General features: G+C 37.5%; 1 long non-coding RNA gene across 1 annotated transcript in view; it reads right to left on the bottom strand.

Moving 5' to 3' along the window:
* Positions 1 to 235: 235 nt before the first annotated feature.
* Positions 236 to 23513, bottom strand: part of LOC141548286 (uncharacterized) — a 370078-nt gene continuing 346800 nt past the window's right edge. Inside the window, exon 9 of the long non-coding RNA XR_012483881.1 lies at positions 236 to 289. This is a non-coding gene — a long non-coding RNA (uncharacterized LOC141548286). The remainder of the gene's footprint in view (positions 290 to 23513) is intronic.

The following is a 23513-nucleotide window of genomic DNA, read 5'->3' on the forward strand; positions in this document are numbered from 1 at the left end:
GCAGGGGCTACACAGCTAGACTCCTAGACCCTTCAGAGAGAGAAAATCAAATCAAATCTTGTTCCCATCCCCGTGTTAAATAGAGTCATGCTTACATTCTTCAACGAACAGAATAAAGAGAAAAACAGACAAAAGAGCAGTTCCCTCTATGAAGCATTCTTGCCAATAACCACTGCAATATTCCAATTAGGGAGACAAAAACAGAAATGTAGATCCAGAAGAAAATGTGCACTTACCTGGTTTCCCTGGAGAACTTCGATTTCCCTGCCAGGGGACTGATTTCTCTAGCCTGAGGAAATAAGGAAAATGGGAACTAAGACATGCATGTGTAAATTTGGAGGTATATGTGTGACTCTGAGCCAACATACAAACCATCCACCAAGAAGAAGAGGATAGAAGTATTGCATTAGAAAAGAGAAACGAAAGAGAAAGCGAGTCACTCTCCTTAAATACATCAGAAGCAAGGCTGTTGTCGCCTTAGGCAAAGACACTAAAGTAGATCCAAGAAGGCATAGGAATGGAAATTTACTTCCCCAAATTCTGAAGAGACCCAAATGCTTTATTCATTTCTGTATTCCATTGTCTCAAAGAAGATATCCAAGAAAGATTACTTCCTCTGATTGTTTTTCAATTACAGTTTCACTTATACACATTGGTTTTGGTTTTAATCACAGTAATTTCTAAATATATCTGTGACTGCGGCACCTCTTACTGAGCCTTCCCTTGTAACAACAAAATTAGATCGGGCAAACCCACATGAGAGGCGTTGGCTCATCTCTTAGGTAATACATCTTCCATCCATATTACCCAATCTCTCCAAGTGAGAGAAGGAGGTTCATTTCCTGATCTCTCTTCCCAGCAAGACTGGTCATTACAATGAGAATCTTCAACTTCATCTTAGTGTTCTTTCTGTTTTTATTATTGTCATCATCATGTGTGTTGTATTCCTGATTTTACCAATGTGCCTTAGGGTTACAGTTCATTCAGATCTTCCCAAGTTTCTCTGAATTCCCTATATTCACTTTTTTATAATACAATACTATGCCATCACATTTCTGCCTCATTGTTGGGCAACACCCGAAGTGGAACACATTCCCTTTGTTTCCCATTGTTTGCTCCTACAAAGAATGCCTATTATAATTGTGTGTATAATGGAACTTTCCATTAGTCCTCCTTGTGCCCAGTACCAGGATCTGTGGATCAAAGGATATGAACACTAAAGTGAATTCTCTCATATAATTTCAAATTCCTTCTTCATTTTATATAGAAGAGATACACAATACTTCAGTTTCTCTCCCTTAGGCTGTGGCTATATCACAGCAAATCATCTTTTTGTCAGGTGGAGGAGCGATGTCATGGGATGGGTGGCAATGCTTTACCTTACTGTTCAGGCTGCTTTTTATTTTTCTCTACTTTCGTTTTCACCTTAAACAAAAGTTGTCTTTAAAATCACTTTCCTGTGACATGGCACACATTCTGTCATTTGGACAAACTAGCGGTGGCAATGGCTGGGAATCATTACTTGCCTCAGTGTCGGGAAAACACACACCCATTTCCCATTTGGAAAAAATGGCTGTAGCCTGGCTTCTTGGCCCTTGTATGCTTAATGCCACAAAATACTTTGCCAAACAGAGGGAAATCCACGTGTGGGCACATCTGGGCAGCATCTTGGCCATCTATTAATAACTTCACTATTCAATGACACTACTGATATTTAGGGCAAAACAATTGGAGAAACAAATGGGTTCTTTTCCAGCTTACACAGTCAGTAGAAAATCACTGATGCAGGTGGAATTAAGGACAGCATTCTGGGCTTGCCAAGGTAAATTAACCGATTCTAAGTGAGCTCTTGTGATTGCAACTTATTAGTTGGAATGGTGATTGGGTCTCTACAGCTTAGTGGTCTGTCCATCCACAGGCCTGTCACTGTGCTGAGCAAAGATGAACAATTTAGCAAGTTATTTCCCAGGATCTGAGAAACAGATTTAAAGCTTGGCAGGATTCTAAAAACTCATTTTTTTTCAGAAAAGGAAACTGAGGACCAGTACAATTTAGTGCCTATCACAACATCATACAAAGAGTAAGTGGCAAAGCCTGTCTATGAACTCAGGTATTCTACCTCCAGATCCATCACTCTGCCTCACTTCTTAACACCACTGGTATCAGCAAGCCATAAACTGTGAATCCAATTATTTTGGACATCATAATAACTGAGGTGATTCAATTACTTAGCAATTAAATGAAGTGACATTTGGTCTTTTAAGAGCTAAAAACAATAGCGCTTCAGAGCCCACATCTACACATGTCCATCATTCTCCAGAAGTGGCGTCTGGTATCCTAATCTTTGATGTTCTTCTGTTCCTCAGCATGAATGGGCCATGAACGTGGGTCAGTCTCTGCTTTGTGGTCTCAATCTCTCCTTCCTTGTAGCTGAGGATCCCGATTCATAATCCACATTTCAGGTGTGTCCTTCTGCTACTCCTAGAAAAACTCAACCTAATTATAGGCCCAGCCCCTTAGCTCCACCCACCATATTTAAGACAGCCTGAGGCCCAGTAAATGGATGAAGAACTTGAAAGCTGGACAATTCCACCTCTCCCCTGATGGATTCCACACATGGTTCCCGTCAATAAAGATTTGTCTCCTTTGATTGTTGATTCTGTGCAATTCTGCCTCACTTAAATTCAATTTACATACAAGTCATCACTAGCAATGTCACTAATCTTCAAAAATGAAGGATAAACAGCAATGACATTAGGCTTTGGAATGTCTTTAAATTCTGGAGATGGAAACGCTTGGTAATTCTTCACTTAAAGTAATTTGCTATCCAGTAAGCATGGATGGGGGCACCCCCAGATTCTGAACCAGGCCCTCTCAAAGATGCTCTGAATTCATTTAGGTTTTCTAGAAGCCCAAATTATTGATATCATTTATTTGTCAGCAGACCTTTTCCAATTTGGAATCTCCTCATTCTGCTGGGTACTTCTTTGAAGGATGCCATTGGCCCTAAAGTGAATTTGGTTTAATTACAGAAGAAACTGTCTAGATCATTCAAAACAATCCAGGAAGAGCACATATGAGTTTTCTCAGCCCTATAAATAATTAACTTAGCAACCGCATTATTAAAAAATGAATACAGCTGATCAACCAACACCCTCATTAAAACATACACCAAATATGGGAGAATGATGGGATGGATCCATTGCCCATGATCTTCTGCTTTGTAAGACATCCAAATGGAAGATTTGCAGATTGTTTACAGAGAGGAGAAATGTAGAGATTTCAGATAAGTGGTAAGTTGCACAAAAAAGTTCCTAGTTTTAATAAATACTATTTAAAAAAAACTTTTTTTTTTTTGGTTTGTGGTAGCCCTTTTTGTCATGATAAGGAACTGGAAACTGAGTGGCTGACCATCAGTTGGGGAATGGCTGAATAAGTTATGGCATGTGGATGTTATGGAATATTTTCGCTCTGTAAGAAATGACCAGCAGGACAATTTCAGACAATCCTGGAGAGACTTACATCAACTGATGCTGAGGGAAATGAGCAGGACCAGGAGCCACTGTACATGGCAATAACAAGACTATGCGATGACCAATTCTGATGGATGTGGCTCTCTTCAGCAATGAGGTGATTCAGGCCAGTTCCAATAGACTTTTGATGGAGAGAGTCATCTGCACTCAGTGAGAGGACTGTGGGTCCTAAATGTGGATCACAACAGAGTGTTTTTGCTTTTTTTTGTTGTGGTATGCTTGCATTTTGTTTTCTTTCTCATTTTTTCCTATTTGATCTGATTTTGCTTGTGCAGCATGATAATTGTGGAAATATGCACGGAAGAACTGCACATCTTTAACGTACACTGAATTATTTGCCTTCTAGGGGATGGAAATGGGGGAAAAGAGGGAAAAAATTTGGAACCCAAGTTTTCCAAGGGTGTATGCTGAAAATTATCTATGCATGTTTTAAAAATAAAAAGCTTTTTTTTTTCTGAGGCAATTGCTCAGGGTTACACAGCTAAGAAGCATTGAGTGTCTCAGATCACATTTGAACTCAGGTCCTCCTGACTTCAGGGCTGGTGCTCTATCCACTGCACCACCTTGCTGCCCTGAAAATAAAAAGCTTTAATAAAAAATAAAAATATAAAAAAGAACACCCCACCTGGATGATTCTAATAGATATCTAATAGATATCCTATCGAATTTATTACCTTATGAATTTTTCAACAAGTATCAAAAATCTTTGGTTTCTATCTACTTGGACCTGTTTTGATGAGTGGAGACCATAAGAACCAATCCAGATAAATTCTATCCATCCATATACAAAGGATTTGGAAAAGAAAATATGCAATTCATTGAAGCAGACTTTTTTCTAACACCATCATCACTGTCAAATACTTTTTAAAAGTGTGCTTAAAATTTGGAACTATGCTCAAAAAGTTATCAAACTGTGCATACCCTTTGACCCAGCAGTGCTGCTACTGGGTTTGTATCCCAAAGAAATACTAAAGAAGGGAAAGGGACCTGTATGTGCAAGAATGTTTGTGGCAGCCCTTTTTGTAGTGGCCAGAAACTGGAAAATGAATCAATACCCATCCATTGGAGAATGGTTGGGTAAATTATGGTATATGAATATTAAGGAATATTATTGCTCTGTAAGAAATGACCAGCAGGATGATTTCAGAAAGGCCTGGAGAGACTTACATGAAGTGATGCTGAGTGAAGTGAGCAGGACCAGGAGATCATTATACAGAGCAATAACAATTCTGATGGACATGGCCCTCTTCAACAACGAGAGGATCCAAATCAGTTCCAACTGATCAGTAATGAAGAGAACCAGCCACACCCAGAGAAAGAACAATGGGAAATGAGTATGGACCACAACCTAACATGTCCACTCTTTCTGTTAATGTTTGCTTGCATTTTTGTTTTTCCTTCTCAGGTTATTTTTATCTTCTTTCTAAATCCGATCTTTCTGGTGCAGCAAGAAAAGTATAAATATGTATACATATATTGGATTTAACATATATTTTAACATGTTTAAGATGTATGGGACTACCTGCCACCTAGGGGAGGAGGTGGAGGGAAGGAGGAGAAAAGGTGAAACAGAAGTTTTTGCAAGGGTCATTACTGAAAAATTCCCCATGCATGTGTTTCGTCAATAAAAAGTTATAATAATAAGAATGGAAAATAAAAATTAAATTATTTTTTAAAAAAGTGTGCTTAAACGTCATGGGCATTCAGCTCAGAGTGCACAAGGACTAACAAAAAGAGTCTATGCTGGATCTCAAGAAACTTCACTGACTACTTCCTGGATGGCCACATCTTAAACTTGTAAAGATGACCACCATTTGTTCATGGTGATGGGAGTTGGCTTTGTGTGGTTCCCAAAGGTGATCAATCAGACTTTCTGCCTCCCATGAATAGTGGCCTTCCTAGGGACAGCTCTGAATCCACTGATGAGGGGGAAGCCTGACTGCAATGGTTTGAGAAGGGAATGGGCAATGTGGAAATGGAAGCAGCAGGTTTACTCTTGCTGCTTTCTTTATTTTCCGGGAAGAAGAATCCAGTGCCAAGGTTTTAGTTTTGCAGCAAGATCCTCTGATTGTTTAGTCCCCCTGGACAAATTTAGGAAGGATTATATATGCCAAGAATCAGCCAGACAACCTGATCCTGTCACCTGCCATAAGGACCTGTCAAATAATGGAGGAACAGAGCTCTATCTGAACTCTGCAGGGGCAAGGAATGAGTTTGAGAAGCTGGGTCAAGGGGTCAGCTAAGTCATTACACAGTGATATTGGATCTGAGGGTTGCTTTGTTCTGTCTTGGATGTTCCCTGACTTGGGAAGGTTGTCTTTGGCTTGGAACTCAGTCCGGATTCATCCTACAGTAGACCACAGTAGTCCAAGTCATTAAAGAGATGACAGAAGTGGCCAAGAGGCAGCTTAGTGCTGAATAAAGAGATGGGCCTGAATTAAATCTAGCCTCAGATACTTATTACTATGACTGTGTAACACTGGGCACCTGTCTGCCTCAGTTTCCTCATGTGTAAAATGGAGATAATTATAACACCTACCTCCCAGGGATTTTGTGAGGATAAAATGAGATCATATTTGGATATTGCTCAGCACAGTAGCTGTCACATGATAGGTGCTTACTAAGTGCATTTTCCATCTTCCCTTCTTTTCCTCCTTTCTTTCTGACCTGTCGAGCAGCTGAACAAGGGTTGTGTGATAGCCAACCCAAAGGCCAGTACATTGGCACTAGCTTAGCCCCTTGGGTTAGGAAAGCTAACCACTATTGCCATATTTTGCTTCCACGATTGTTTTAAATTCAGGCTTTGACCAAAATGCCTATTTTGAATAAACATATTTCACTGGTATTTCCTGCACATTGTAATTGCTTTCTCTCATGCACATTTGGGAATTCATTAATTATATCATATATAATATAATGTGTTTATCCTTGATCACTGGGAAGTTTCATTGGGAATTCTTCTAATAGCAAAATGTGAGCATATCTGCTCTTGACATATCTTCTATTTTGTCTTAATAATCTGGTAAATTATGATAACTGAAATGTATCTTAATATATTCCTATCATTTGGCATGCTGGAGTCAGTGGAGAGAACACCACACACACAGTGGCTCCCTAAAGGCTCACGGTACAAAACGTATTTTACTCATTTCTCGGTTTTAATCTTCCTGCTTCTCTCCAATCTAGCTCCAGAATTGGATCTAGTTCTAATGGGCTAATCCTCGATTAGAATATGTGAAACAAAATGGAGTTCAAAGGTCATAGAATCATCGCTCCCAAGGTGGAAAGAACCTTAGAGTCATGCAGACCAACTGATTCATTGAGGGGTAAAGGGCCTTGTCCAAGGTTGCACAGGTTATAAAGAGCAGAGCCGAGATTCAAGTCAACATCTTCAGAGTCCAAATCCAACCCCTTGCTCTCTACACAATCCCTTATAAAGGGCACATTGAGAAAAATGATAAATCACTTCAACTTTACATAACTGCTACCTGCACTTTCATGCACAATGCCTTTCAATTCTATTATTTGGAAATTCTTCTTCCACCCTTTTTTGATTACTGTTTGTTAAGTTTGTTATAAAAAGGAAGTACCTGGAGCTCTCTCAATGTCATTTTTCTGTGGGAGGTGTGCAGAGGGAATTCATCAGCCAAGTCGATGCTGAGACCAAAAAAATGAGATGAGAAGAGGGACCAAAGAAAATATGTGAAGTGCTCAGAAGGGACAGGGGGGAATAAGACAGCAGTGTTTGTATATTCACTGAGAGAAAGGAGGAGACGAATCCGTCACTGTCTTTGAGTCCCAGCATCATTCAGTAGGAAGAGCAATATCAGCCATCGGCCAAAACAGCACTCCTAGCTTCCCAAGGGCTACTAGGAGATGAGCAGCTGTGGCTGACATCTGAGAAGCGGGAAATACAGTCCTTACCACCGTCTGAAAAGCAAGAGCAGCAAGCAAGCCAGAAATCAACAAACACTCAGGAAATCCTCAGATAATTACATGGCCAGGATGTGTCTTTTCTTTTCCAGATTGGGTTTCATTTGAAATTGGTTCTTTTTGCCATGTTGTTTTTAAAGATTCCTTAGAATTGTATCGGAACCAACTGGGTTAGAGAAATTCCCCCAGCAGACTATTTGCTTAAGAAGACACTGTCACGGACATACCTTGGGACCTGCTGATGGCCAGGATGAACACATCACTCCAGTGTGACTTCATTATTACTTTATGAGACCTAATGTCAACCAGGCTTCTCATCAGCAGGAGAGTTCCTCTAATGAATCCTCTATTGTTTATTCAGAGACTCAGAGAGTCTGGAAAGCTTGTAAAAGTCCAGGTTGTTTTTGTGGGTCGGTCATTTCAGTCGTGTCCGATGCTTCACGACCCTATCTGGGTTTTCCTTAACAAAGAAGACCCCGGAGTGGTTTGTCATTTGCTTCTCTAGTTCATTTTACTGGTGAGGAAATTGAAGCACATGGGGTTAAGCAACTTGCCCAAAGTCACACAGTTAGTGATTGTTTGAGTCAAGATTTGAGCTCAGGAAGAGGACGTTCTGACTCCAAGCCCAGTACTCTTTCCACGGTGCCTTTTCCCTTATTTTATGTATAGGAAACTAAAGCTCAGAAATATTTGATCACTTCCCCAAGGACACAGGGAGTGTCAGGGCTTTGAATGCATGTTCTCCAACTGTAAATTCAGTCTTTTTTTTTCCCCTAGGGACTTTCTTCAGGTTACAATTTTCTAATGACTCTAGCACAGACAGGATCAGTCCAGACTCCAGAAACAACATCAATCCTCTCTCATTTGTCTTCACATTTCTGGGCCGGTTATGGGCCAGAACTCTGAACTTGAAACAAGGATCCTTACAAGGTAGTAAGTGGAAGTGAGGAGACAATGGTTATCTAGTTTAGTGTGGTTCATTACGACTGATTTAATCTTACAACCAATAAGGGTCCCTTAGGGATAGAATGAGTGGTTTCTACTCAGTGTAGAGGATATGTTACCCGCCTTAGCCAGGATTCACTTGGACAGATTCAGAGAGCAGAGAAGACGAGCCAAAAGAAGGTGGAGGCTGGAACACAAGCCCTTGGACTTCAATTCCTCCATCCCATCGCACGTCACCTTGTTGGCAGGCTCTCCTCCTCAGTTTCTCCACTATGACCAAGCCCAGACTGAGAGGCCCTCCACAAAACTGCCCAGCCCCAGCAAGGAGATAATAAAGGATTTGGACGTTAACCCCTGGCTACTCTTCTGGCCATCACTGAAGTGAAAGGAAGGCGGCCACAAAGAACCCCAGGAAACAAACAAAGAACATGACAGGTAACTCCAATCTCACATTGACATACTGACTATTGTTTGAAAGTCACAGTACTAAGGCCTGTACATGGATTCATCATAATAACTAGCATTTATGGTACCTACTAAGTACCAGTCACTATAGTAATAAATGGACAGAAATTCATAAAAACTGTTAGCATTTGTACCACCTGCTGGGAGCCAGTCACTGTGCAAAGCACGTTACATGTATTGATCATACCTGGGACTGATGGCACCTACTAGGTGCCAGTCATTGTCTTACTCAATGTTCATTTAGTAATAGTCACAGTTTCCAATTATACCACATCCTGTGCCATTCATTTTACATCTTTCCTGATATTAATAAGAAGAGCTAGCCTATAGCCCCTATGACTTTCCAGTTACTCTTGCAAGTATTGTCCAGAAATGACTACTCACCCCTAGCATATGATACCACCTACTGTGTGCCAGTCACCATGTGAAACACTCTCTCTATACTCCAATAGCTAGTCTTTACATACTTCCCAATGTGTGCTTGTCACTATTTTAAGCACTTTCCATAGATAAAGAATAGCTATCCTTTTTTTCCCAATTAAATACAATATATATAAACATATATACATTACCAAACAGTTGTTTTGCTGCACAAGAAGAATCGGACTTTGAAATAGTGCACAATTAGCCTGTGAAGGAAATCCAAAATGCAGGTGGACAAAAATAGAGGGATTGGGAATTCTATGTAGTGGTTCATAGTCATCTCCCAGAGTTCTTTCTCTGGGTGTGGCTGGTTAAGTTCATTACTGCTCTATTGGAACTGATTTGGTCCATCTCATTGTTGGAGAGGGCCCTGTCCATCAGAATTGATCATCATACAGTATTGTTGTTGAAGTGTACAATGATCTCCTGGTTCTGCTTATTTCACTCAGCATCAGTTCCTGTAAGTCTCTCCAGGCCTCTCTGAAATCATCCTGCTGGTCATTTCTTACAGAACAATAATATTCCACAATAGAATAGCTATCCTTTAAAAACTGCTGTTGTGATTCTGGAGCTTCTTACCAGTGGCTGCTGGAGGCCTAACACCGGCCTGGAGAATGGATCTCTTCCTTTGAGAAGATGGTGATGATGATGATGCAAGGAGACTGAGAGGCAGTTGCCTCTATCTGAAGTCTCCACAGAGCAGCAGCTGCTGTTCTCTCACCTCTTCACAGAAGGTCAGTTGTGTTCCCTTACCTCACTACCGAGAGGCCTCTGCGTTTTCTGACCTCTCCCTGCCTCTTTTTTATTTCATTCCCAGTCCATAAGCAACACTGCGTCACAAAAGGCTGCCCCCCAGCTCACTCAACTGTCACAATGCCCAGCTGCTGAGGCTCTTGCCAAACTGACCCGCCCTTTCACCCAGCTGTGGTCCATAGCAATAACCCCCTTTATTATTTTCCAGTCACTCTTCAGCTCATTATACACAACTTACTCCTCCAACTAGCAATTTATCCTTCCTCCTATGTGCCAGGAAGCATGTGAAACACTAAGTATTCCAATATCTGGTATTTACATATTGCCACCTTTGTGCCTGTCCCTGTCATCAAGACTTTCCCTAGATCAATAAGAGCTAGCATTGACATCCTGCCTACCCTGTGGCATGCAATGTGCTCCGGGCTCGATATTGATTACTAATAATACTATCATGTAGGGTTCCTACTATTTACGGTCAGTGTAGAAGGGAATTTAGAGACATTCATAGAAACAATTTGCCTTTATACCACTTGCTGTGAGCCATTCACCGTTTGAGACTTTTAAAATGTGGTGATACAAATATCCAGCATTTGCAGCCATTATTTCCAGTGATTGTGCCAAGTATGATACAGAAAAGAATAATCAGAACTAGAATTTGATACCACCTAGTATATGAAAGGCACCACGTGAAACACTCTCTCTACATTCATCATACCTAGTATCTATATCCTGCCAAAGACGTGCCTTTCAATGTTCCAAAGAATTTCCATATATAAATAATGGCTTACATTTAAATACTGCCTACTGTGTGACAGTCATTATGCTAAAGGCTGCATATTTATTAATAATAATAACTACCATTTATGGTACCTACTATGTACTAGTAATTGTAGAAGGGAATACACAGAAACTCATAAAACGTGTTAGCATTTATACCACCCGCTGTGAGCCAGTCACTGTGCAAAGCACTTTCCATTTATTGATCATACCTGAGATTTATGGCATCTACTATGTGCCAATAATTGTCCTACTCTATGTACATTTATTAACAGTAACAGATTGCAATGATCACACCTAGTATGTGCCAGTCATTTTGAAAAAAAACTTTCCAGATATTTTTTTTATTTAGAATTTTTTCCACAGTATATATGCATGAGTAATTTTTTTTATAATATTATCCCTTGTATTCATTTTTCCAAATTATCCCCCCTCCCTCCACTCCCTCACCCGATGACAGGCAATCCCATACATTTTACATGTGTTACAATATAACCCAGATACAATATATGTGTGTAAATACCATTTTCTTGTTGTACAATAAGCATTAGATTCCGAAGGTATAAGTAACCTGGGTAGATAGACAGTAGTGCTAACAATTTACATTCACTTCCCAGTGTTCCTTCGTTGGATCTTCTTTATGTTGAAGATATCCACTTCCATCAGAATACATCTTCATACATCACTGAAGTGTACAATGATCTTCTGGTTAAACTTTCCAGATATTGACAGTAAGAGCTAGCACTTAACATCTCTATTATGTTTCATTCCTTGATCCAAGCATTATACACAATGTAGTAATCATAGCTACCATTTTATAGCACCTACTATGTGCCATTCCCCATGTGAAAAAGACTATATCAGTAATAGCTGTGTTTTACATGTTGCCAAATATGTGCCTTTCACTGTTCCAAGGTATTTCCATATATAAATAATGGATTACATTTAAATAGTGCCTACTGAGTGACAATCATTGTACCAACAGCTGCATATTTATTAATAATAATAAATATCATTTATTGTACCTACTATTTGTCAGTCGTTGTAGAAAGGAACTCATAAAAATTCATAAAAAGAGTTTGCAATTACACCACCTGCTGTATGAAGGTCACTGTACAAGACACTATACTTTTACTGATCATGGCTAGGATTTATGGTACGTATTATGTGCCAACCATTATTCTAAGCAATGTCCATTTATTTCCCCCCCCCCCCCAGGCTGGGGTTAAGTGACTTGCCCAGGGTCACACAGCTAGGAAGTGTTAAGTGTCTGAGACCAGATTTGAACTCGGGTCCTCCTGAATTCAGGGCTGGTGCTCTATCTATCCACTGAACCACCTAGCTGCCCCCTAATGTCCATTTATTAATAGTAATACTTTGCTAACAACTACTATGTGCCAGTAAATTTACAAAAAAAAAATTCCAGATTTTTATAATAAGAGCTAGTCTTTATAGCCCCTATTATGTTTTAATCACTGATGCAAGCATTATACACAATTTAAAATTCATAGCTATCATTTTATAGCACCTACTATGTCTACTCACCATGGCAAACACTCTCTCTATTAGTAATTACTAGATTTACATGCTGCCAAGTATGTGCCTGTCATAATTCTAAGCAATTTCCTTAGGTATATGTTATGGGCCAGAACTCTGAACTTGAAACAAGGATGCTTACAAGGTACTAAGTGGAAGTGAGGAGACAAATGGTTATCTAGTTTAGCATGGTTCATTACGACTGATTCAGTCTTACAACAAATAATGGTCCCCTGGTGATATAATGAGTGGTTTCTACTCAGTGTAGAGCATATAAGCTAGGAACCTCAGCCAGGATTCATTCAGAGAGATTCAGAGGGCAGAGAAGACAGGCAGGAGCTCAAGCTCTTGGAACCAAGGAGAGAGGTAGGCCTCTAAGAAAGTTAACTGGGCCCCAGGAAAGGAGATAAGACTTTGAAAGAGATAATAAAGGATTTGGACTTTAACACCTGGCTGTTCTTGTGGTGATTACTGGACTGCTCCCAGGCTGCTCCCAGAGATTCCAAGAAAAGTGAATAAGAGAACATTACATAGGCCAACATCACCTCCCATTACTTCCTAGTAGCCACTGTCTCCCTAGAAATCAGGGCGGCTCCTTTCTGTCTCTGGCACACATATCACCCTATCCCAAGCTTTCTTCTTATCCAAGGTATACTCAACACTTGCTCTAGAAGCCTTTCCTAAGCTCTTTCTTCTGTTGACTCTTGCCATACTTAAATATCTTGTAGTATCTCATACTACAGGATGTTATATTGTAATATATTATATACTTCTTGTAGCAGTATGTTATAGTGTAGTATTTGACTATATTATACTATTTTCTCTAATTGTTTCAAGTATACCTTTGCAGAGATAAGTTGTCTACAGTGCCCATTCCTTTGAATTCTTCTCTTGCATCTCATTGACATAGGCCAAAGAAAACCAACTTTAAAAGGCCAGAAAGACCTTTTGCACACTTTTTCTTGGACTCCCACCTGAGATTACTGAGGACACATACCAACAAGTTACCTCCCAGTTATCTAGGATTGACCTCTTCCTTTTCAGTGAGCCCAGTAACTTCCTTCTCAGGTCATTAATATCCTGGACAGATCAAAATGTTTTCAATTCTGCCCCTCCCAACCAGCTTCCATTTCTATTTTGGTTTTAGAATTTTGATTAAGAGCTTGATCGTCCATTAGTCAACTTGAGTTGCACACCTAGTTTGCATGACTGCTATACAGACCTCTTTACCCTCTCTCTCCACCTCCTCCCAACTCTTCCATCTTCACAAGATCTATGATCACAAAATCACTGATTTTCTACCTGGGAAAGCATTTCAAGGACCATTTACTCCAACCCATACCTGAAAAAGAATCCCCATGCTAAGAAATCCCAGCAGTACTCCTCCAACTTCTGCCCGAAGACCTCCAATGGGGGGAAAACACACTATCTTCTTTTAGCAACAGCCCTTCAAATACTTGAGGATACCAATAATATACCCCGAATCTCCTCTTCCCCAGCCTAATAATTCCCCACTACTTCTCAAGTAATCATTATATAACATGCACTTAAGGTTATTCCTGAAACTTATTGACCCCCTCTGGATCTTTTCCAGTTAATCAATGCCCTTCCCAAATGACTATGCCCAGAACTGAAGATGATACTCCAAATGACATTTAGGTGGAGCAGAGAATGGCACAATATGTGTCAGAGGCAGGACCGGAATCATAATAATCATAGCCAGCACTTTAACACATGGAGCTTGAGAATTTATAAAGCATGTTACTAACGTTATCATTTCATCCTTGAACCTAGATATTCTGGATGCCCAGGTCATTTTTTATTCCACCTTTGCATATATTCCCTTCACTCTGGGCAATTATGAAACATGTAAGATGGACAGAGCTTTGGAATAAGCCTCTTATCCCAGGAAGTACTTATGAAAGCATTGGTGATCATGGACTCTAGTGGCATTTCTCAGCAGGAGAAGGTACATCAACAAAGACTGACTTTTCAGCTGTGTTTCTCTTTGTGACCATCAGAGATCAAGGTGTCTGGCCTTCAGGCAATGCTGGAAGGGCAAATTTTACAGTCAGCCCTAGGACTCATGCTATGTTTGGTGGGACAGGCCTTTGGTACTGCAAACGTGGTAAATGGTTATTTTGATTATTTTATTATGACTCTAATGGCAAGGGCATTAAATTGAAATAAGTACACAAAAATAAAATCTTTTATTTTAAAGCTAAGATCAATGTGCTAATTAGTGCTAAATTTCTAAATTCCAGGGAAAATGTATCCTTCTCATCTTTTCTTCCTACATCCTTCTTTTTAATGACTTCAAAACTCAGCAATTCTGTTCTCACTGATATTGGTACTCTCAGAACCACTATGGGTAACAATGATATACGATATTAACAATACATTATAGCAATAATGTATTAGATTTTACTGTATTGTTATAAGATAACAGTAATATATAACACAATTTAGATAGTGCTTACTAGGAACTGTGTTAAGTACTTTACAAATATTACCTCAGTGAATTCTCACAAGAGCCTGAAGAGGTAGGTGTTATTATTATCCCCACTCTACAATTGAGCAAACAGGAAAACAAGGTAGAATGACTTGCCCAGGGTCACACAGCTAGTTAAGTATGTGAGGATGCATTTGAACTCTTTCTCCACTGCAGCACCACCTAGTTGGCATCGCATAACTTGAATGAAATCTATCTATCTATTAATAAGCATTTATTAATCATCTACTATGTACCGGGCCCTGAAAATACAGTGGGGAAAATGAAGTAGATCTTGTCCTCAAGAACTTCACATTCTCTCAGAAGAAAAAAAAAAGGAATACTATTTATCTCTATATCTCTCTGTATGTGTGTACATATTAGGGTGATTAAAGCGGGACATGAGCAGCTGGGGCAACAGAATTCACCTCATGGAGAAGGTGCCATTTGAGCTGAGATTTCAAGGAAATAACAGATTCTATAAGGCTGACAAGAGAAGAGTGCATGTTCCAGGGCCAGAAGATGGCCTGGGTAAAAGCTCTGAGGTGGGAGATACTGAACTGCATAGTATATAAAGGATGGTAATATGTCATAAACCAGAAGTGATTGGCTGGAGTCCTACTCAAGATCAAACAGGTTGAATTTGTAACTGACCCTAAAGGTTACATGAAACAGATGGTCAGATCTGGGTTAGAAAAACACAACTTTGGCAGTTGAACAAGAGTGTACTGGAATAGACTAGAGTTGAGGAAGTGAGACCCATTAGAAGCCTACTCCAAGATGTGAGACAAGAGATAATAGGGACCTGAATGAGGTTCCTAGCCAAGTTAGTAGAAAGGAAATGACAGTTATGAAACACTCAAGTTTGTCAACTGGTTAAATGTACAAGTGATGGAAACCAAGGATCAGAAGAATACTCAGTTCTTCCAGCATCATGTTTATTTATTAGTTACTGGATAAGGATTTGTTATTTGAAGATCCAACAATTAAATTGGTATTTACTGGTGGTCTCAGAATTATGTGATTTCTACCTCCCCCTCTGCCGGCCTTAGTCTGTATCTCCATTTAATACCCAGATAATGCTTCCACAGGGCTTTGATGCGCTATTGATTAAATTCAACATGAACTTTAACATTCTTTATGGCTAACTGATTTTGAATTATTATTATTTCTCCAATAAAATCAGAGGTAAACTAGTAATACAAATATAGTTGACAAATATCCACAGTTAGGTGGGCTCACATATTTGCATGCCAGCAAGTCAGTAACAAGCCAGAGAATGTAATCTATGATAAAAGATGTGATTACTTAACCTGTTATATTTCTAGGCCAATTTACATCAAGAGTATATGCCCTACATATTGCGAGGGCCCTTCCAGCATAAATACTTAATGAAGAAACAAATCTGCCAAAGGAATAAGTACACATTACACATTGAGCGCACACAAATATATTCAATGGCTCTTCGCTGAACAGGGTTAGCATAAAGGGTGATTTTAAGCCATTCAATAACTCGCTTAAGGAATTCTTTGTTCCAGGTTTGTCGATGTCATTGCATTTGTAGAGTGTCAACATAAAACAGTTCTGACAAGTACTGAAAGTATGAACATTTTAATCACACTAGAAATTATCCATCTTCCTTCCTCCATGAAGATAGATGAGAAAGAACTGTATAGTGCCCATGGCAGGAGGAGACACAACTATTCAGAGGCAGAAGGCAGTTGGGAGTACAGTGGAAAGCATTCTAGGATGAAATCAAAAAGTAGAAGGAAGCATTAGAGTCTATCTCTTTCTCCTGACTCACACTTTCTTAACAAATATCTATAGAATGTAGGAGACAGAATTTTCATTGAAAAAGTCAAGTCACAATAAATCATATTTCAATCCAGGGTCTAGTTTAGAAAGATGGAGAGAGATGTCTGTGGACATTCATAACCAGGGATGGAAAAAGGGCCAAGGCAAACCACCAAGGGAGAAAAAGATTATAAAGCATTTCTGAACTCGTGCAAGAACTGGTACCATCTAGAATTTCTCTTGTCCACTACCAAGTTCTGGGTCATGGATCCAAGGTGGACAGGAATAAGCGTGAATTATGGATCTAGCTGGGGCTGACTATGAATGAGTTTGGGGAAGCACAGATAACTTTGTGGGTAGCTCTGATCCTAGGAGCACAAAGTGATACTATATGCCAGAGAGGAGCTGGTCTGAATCTGTAAAGCCAGAGGAGGACAATGAAATTTTTTAAAAAGGCTTTTCCTGGCCCAAAGGAATATTAAATGGTTCTCTGCCCAGAGAGAATTTAGAGAACTCAAAAAGCACTTTAAATATAAAATGAGAGACATTGAGAAAAAAACTAAAAAAAAAAAATCCAAGAAAAACAAGAAGATTGTGAGAAAAGGAGATATAGATTTTGAAAGAAGAAAATAATTCTTTGAAAATTAGGACTGGGCAAGGGGAAGTGAGTGAAGCTATGAGGGATCAAGGAATAATAAAACAGAATATAAAGAATAAAAAAATAGAATGTGAAACATCTTATAAAAAAGAGATCTGGAGAACAGAGGAAGAAGAGAAAACATAAAAATAACTGGACTACTTGAAAGCTGTGATCAAAAAAAGAACCTTGACAAAATAATGCGAGAAATAATCCAAGAAAATTGGGGAACATAAGGGGAAAGTAAAAATAGAAAAAAATCCACTGATCAGCACCTCAAAGACATCCTTTGTGGAAAACTCATTGGGATATTATTGCCAAATTTAAGAACCCCAAATCAAAAGGAAAATTTTGCAAGAAACAAGAAAACAATTCAAATATGCTGGAGCTATAATTAGAATTGAACAGGACTTAGAAGCAACAATAAAAGACCATGGGTCCTGGAATCATAAATATCGACAATCAAAAGAATTAGGACTGTAGTCAAGAATATTATATACAACAAAATTATCCATAACATTTAATGAATCTGTACAGTCGTCCAGGAGACAAATAGAGGCTGAGTCCAGACCCCCACAAGAAGTGTGCAGAGTCTGGAACTAAAATAAATTCCAAATTCTGGAAGTAGACTAGATGAATGAAAACATAAATAAAAAAGGATACAAATATAAACACTATACAAAAAGAGGGAAGCTTAAGATACAAATATAGAAAAAGAAAAAGACTGAAAAACATCTACAAGCAAAGGCTCAAAGAAAAATACAACAGGGACATAAACAAAATAAGAATTCCTAAAGAAGTTAAAACAAGAATTAAAGAAAAAACTAAAAATGATTTTAAAAACTAAAGAAGATCAGAAGAGGAGAGAATAGGGAAAGGAAATAGGGAAGAAAGCCACGAAAGGGAAATTGATAGCTTAAAAATAGGCACAAAAGTTTTTGAAGAAAATAACTTCTTGAACATTAAAATTGGCCCAATGGAAGCTAATGGTTCCATGAGACATCAAAAAACAAGACAAAGTCAAAAGACTGAAAAAACTAAGAAAATGTGAAATATTCCATGGAAAAAATAGAACAAGGAGAGACACTTTAAGAATCATTGGATTACTGAAAGGCATGAACAAAAAAAAATAAAACAAAATATTTCAAGAAATTATAAATTAAAATATTCACATATCTTATGAACAGAGGGTCAAGTAGAAATTGAAAGAATCCACCAGATACTTTCTGAAAGAAACCCCCCAAATGAAAACTCCCAGAAATATTATATCAAAAATCTAGAGCTCCAAGGAAATAAAAAGACAGTACAAACGGCAATAAAAAAAGAATTGAAGTATCTGAAGACACAGTAAGGTTTACACATGATCCAGCAGCCATAAATTTAAAGACGCAAAGAGCTTGTAATATGATATTCTGGAAAGCAAGAGAGTTAAGATGACATTCAAGAAAAATGGGCCTAGCAAAACTGAGTATAATCAGTGAGGGGAAAAAACAGGTTTTTAATGAAAGAAAAGTCTTTCAAAGTATTCCTGATGAAAAGAACAGGGATTAATACAAAATCTGACATTCAAAAATAGGTCTCAAGAGAAGCACAAAAGGTAAACATAAAAAAAGAAATCATAAGGGATTAAATAAGGTTAAATGTTTTACATTCTTGTATGGGAAGATGATACATATAGACACTTAGATTTTTACCAAAAGCAGGGGTCTCAAAGGGATTTTGATTAGAGAGAAGGCTTGTGTGATTCTGTTACATTGGGATTATCAAAAAAGAAGAATGGATAGTGAGTTAAAAAATTGGCTGAGAGAGGGGAAAACTAGAGGAAGAATGGGGAAAATAATTTTAAATAAATGGAGTATACATGGAAGAATTTATATAACAAAGAGGGTAATGGGTCTGCACAGGCAATATGCGAAACTCACTCTCATATGAACTGGTTTTAGAAAATAAGAAAATACATACACACAGAATTCAGTATTTCCTCTTCCTCAATAGGAAAGTAGGAGAGAAAGAAGTTGAATAAGGGAGTAGAGAAAAGAGGAAGGTTAGATTAAGGGAGGCAGGCAGTGGTCAGAAGCAAAACAGACTCCCCTAAAGAGAAAACAGGAAAAAAAAGAGTACAAAATGAATAGTAGGGAGGGTTAGCTAGGCGGCTCAGTGTCAGGAGCCTAGAGTCAGGAAGATTTGCTTTGTTGAGTTTATACCTAGCCTCAGACATTCCTACCTGTGTGACTTGAGCAAATCATTTTACCTTGCTCACCTCAGTTTCCTCATCTGTATGAGCTAAAGAAAGAAATGGCAAACCATTCTAGGATCTTTGCCAAGAAAACCCCAAATGGAGTCAAAAAGAGTTGAACACAATTGAGAAATTACATGTTGGGAAATATATAGTTGACAATCATAAAGGTGAATAGGAATAGGATTAACTCACTCATAAAATTGGAAGAGGATAGCAGAATAATTTAGAAATTAGAATCCAACATTAAGTTGTTAAAAAAACATACAAAGGCAAAAAAATATATTAAGTAGTTAGAGAGAAATCATTCAAATATCATTAAGTCACAATCAGGATTACACAAAATTTAACAGCTATTACATTAAAGAAGCAAAAGGCTTTAGAAAGCTAAAGGCAAATAGACTAGACTTACAATCAAGAATAACCTAGCCAACAAAAATGAGTATTATCTTTCCCTAAAAAATGGATATTTAACAAAATAGGGGACTTCCAGGCATTACTGATAAGAAGACCAAAGTTGAATCAAAAGAATGACTTTCAAACAAAAGACTCAAGAGAAGCATAAAGAGGTAAACACAAAAGAGAAATCATAAAGGAGTCAATAAAATTAAACTTTACCTTTCTATATTGGAAATTGATATGTGTAACTTCTAAGAATTTTGTCATTATTAGAGAAGCTAAAAGATTCAACATAGAAGAATGGAGCAGGAGTTAGTCAATTATGTTGAGACGGTTTTTTTTAATGGCTAGGCTAGAAACAAGAATGAATGGGGAGAAGGGAGAAGGGAGAAGAGAGAGGAAGATGGGAAGAAGGGAAAAGAGAAAAGAAGATGGGGAAAATTATCTCATGTAATTGATACACTCAAGAAAGAATTTTTATAGTGGTGGAGGAAATTATATATACATATGCATACATATACACACATATATATATCCATATATATTCATCTAATTGGTTATACAAATCTATCTTCCCAACAGGGAAGTTGAAGGGGAAGGGGATAAGAAAAAAGGAGTGTTGTTAAAATACAGGGAAGATAAAAGAAGGCAGCAGTCAGAAGCAAAACAGACTTTATAGGGGGGGCAGGATAAAAAAAAGAAGGGAAAAAGAGAAGAAAACAGGATAGATGGAAATGAAGGTAGCAATCATAATTGTGAATGTGAATGAGATGGAGTAACTTATAAAACAGAAGAGGATAGGAAAATGGAATAGAAACCAGAATTGAATAATGTTTTTTTTTTTTTAAAGAAACATGAAAGAGAGACACACACACAGTTAAAATAAAGGACTAGAGCAAATCTGTTATATTTCAACTGACGTAAAAAAAAGGCAGGGGTGGGAATCATGATCTCAGACAAAGCAAAAACAAAAATAGAACTTATTGAAAGGGATAAGCAGGAAAACTACATTTTACTAAAAGGCACCATAAACAATTAATTAATATCAGTACTAAAGATATATGTACCAAGTGGTATAGTATACAAATTCTTAAAAGTTAAATGAGTTACAAGATATAATAGTATAATATAAATAGTAAAGCTATACTTGTGGGGGCCTCAACTTTCCCTTCTTCAACCTAGAGAAATCTAACCATAAAATAAATCAGCAAGAAGTTAAAAGAGATAAATGATACACATCTGGAGAAAACTGAATGGGAACAGAAATGGATGTATCTTTTTATCACTTATATATGACAGCATTATTAAAACATAAAAACCTGACAACCTAATGCTAAAAGCTGAAATATTAAATGTACCTCTTTCAGACCACAATACAATGAAATTACAAGCACCAAAAGTCCATGGAAGCAAAGATTCTAAAGTAATTGGAAATTCACTAATCTAATCCTAAAGAATGAATAGATTAAAGAAGAAATCATAGAAATAATCAATATTTTCATTAAAGAGAATGACAACAATGGGACAAAAAAACAAAATATGTAAGATGCAACCAAAGCAATACTCAATAAATAAAGACAGATAAATTTATGAATAAATGGAATAAAGAAGAGACAGATGAATCAAAAATGCAACTTAAAAAACTAAAAAAAAATACAAATTTAAAATACCCAATATAACACTAAAAAGGAAATCTTCAAATTCAAAGGAGAGATCCATAAAAACTGAGTGTTAAAATCATTGAATTAAGAAATAAAACTAGGAGCTGGTTTTATGAAAAAAAAATGGTTAATTTTATTAAAAGAAAGAAGAAATTGAAATTACTGTTATCAAAAATGAAAAAGGTAAATGGATATATCACCAATAAAGGTAAAATTAAAACAAGTATTAGAGGTTATTTTGCCCAATTATATATCAGTGAAACTCAGAATATAATTTAAATGAATGAATACTTACAAAAATATAAATTTCCCAGATTAACAGAGGAGAAACAGAATTCTTAAAGAATCCCATTCAGAAACAAAATTCAACAACTCATCAATGATCTCCCTAAGAAAAATACTCAAGACCAGATACATTCACAAATGAATTCTACCAGATCTTTGAAGAACAATTAATTCCAATATTAAATTATGTAAAGGTTAAAAAGTCCTGCCAAATTCATTTTATGACACATAGTGCTGATGCCTAAACCAGGAAGAACAAAAACAATGGAGGAGAACCTATAGTCCAATTTCCCTAATGAATATTTGTGCAAAAATTTTAATAAAATATTAACAAAGAGATTATAGTAATATATCACAAAGATCATATATTATGATTCCTATTTTATAATAGGAATGCAAGGCTGGTTTACTGTTAGGAAAACCATCAATGTAATTGACTTGAAAGCTAAATGACATATTATATAGAGTAGAGTAAGGAACACCCCAGTTCTAATCTGGACTCAGACACTTATCAACTGTGTGACCCTAGGCAAGTCACTTAACCCTGTTTGCTTACTTTTCCTCATCAGTACAATGAGCTGGTGAAGAAAATGGGAAACCACTAGAGTTTCTTTGCAAAGGAACCCCCAGTGTGGTCATTAAGAATTGGGCACAATTAAAACAACTAAATAATATAATTGACCCTATCAATTATAAAAACAAGAAAAATGACAGAACTATATTAAAAGATGTAGACAAAGCCTTTGAAAAAGTAACACATTCCTATTAAAAACACAAGAAAGTATATAAATAAATGGAAAGGTTTTTTTTTTTTTTGTTTTTTGATTTTTTTTCCTGAGGCAATTGGGGTCAAGTGACCTGGCCTGGGTCTGAGTGATATGACACTCATATACATATATATTTATATGTATACATATGTTGTATTTGACTTTTTATGACCATATTTGGGGTTTTCCTTTTTTTCCCAACGTATTTCATTTTCCCAAATCCATGCAAAGATAGTTTTCAACATCCATATGCATAAGATTTTGAGATCCAGGTTTTCTTCTCTTCTCCTCCCCAAACTCATCCCTCCCCATAGATTTGTTTTAAAAGAGATTTTTAGTTTGGCATTCAACAAGCATTTATTAAGAGCCAGACACTGTGCCAATTTCTGGGAATACAAATACAAACAGAAAGTTCTTCCAAGGAACTTATATTCTAATGGAAGAAGACAACGTATTTTAAAAAGCTGGAAAGTGGTAGCCTAAACCTAAAGTGGAATGAGGTCTAGCAGACTCAGGAGACCTCTTCAAGAATAGGATCTCACAACTCACTTCCAGTTGATCAATGATGGACAGAAATAACTACACCCAGAGAAGGAACACTGGGAAGTGAATGTAAATTGTTAGCACTACTGTCTATCTACCCAGGTTACTTATACCTTCGGAACCTAATACTTAACGTGCAACAAGAAAATGGTATTTACACACATATATTGTATCTAGGTTATACTGTAACACATGTAAAATGCATGGGATTGCCTGTCATCGGGGGGACGGAGTAAAGGGAGGGGGGGATAATTTGGAAAAATGAATACAAGGGATAATGTTGTAAAAAAATTACTCATGCATATATACTGTGGGGGAAAAATTCTAAAAAAAAA

The sequence above is a fragment of the Sminthopsis crassicaudata genome, chromosome X, assembly GCF_048593235.1.
Source record: "Sminthopsis crassicaudata isolate SCR6 chromosome X, ASM4859323v1, whole genome shotgun sequence".
NCBI classification, from domain to species: Eukaryota; Metazoa; Chordata; class Mammalia; order Dasyuromorphia; family Dasyuridae; genus Sminthopsis; species Sminthopsis crassicaudata.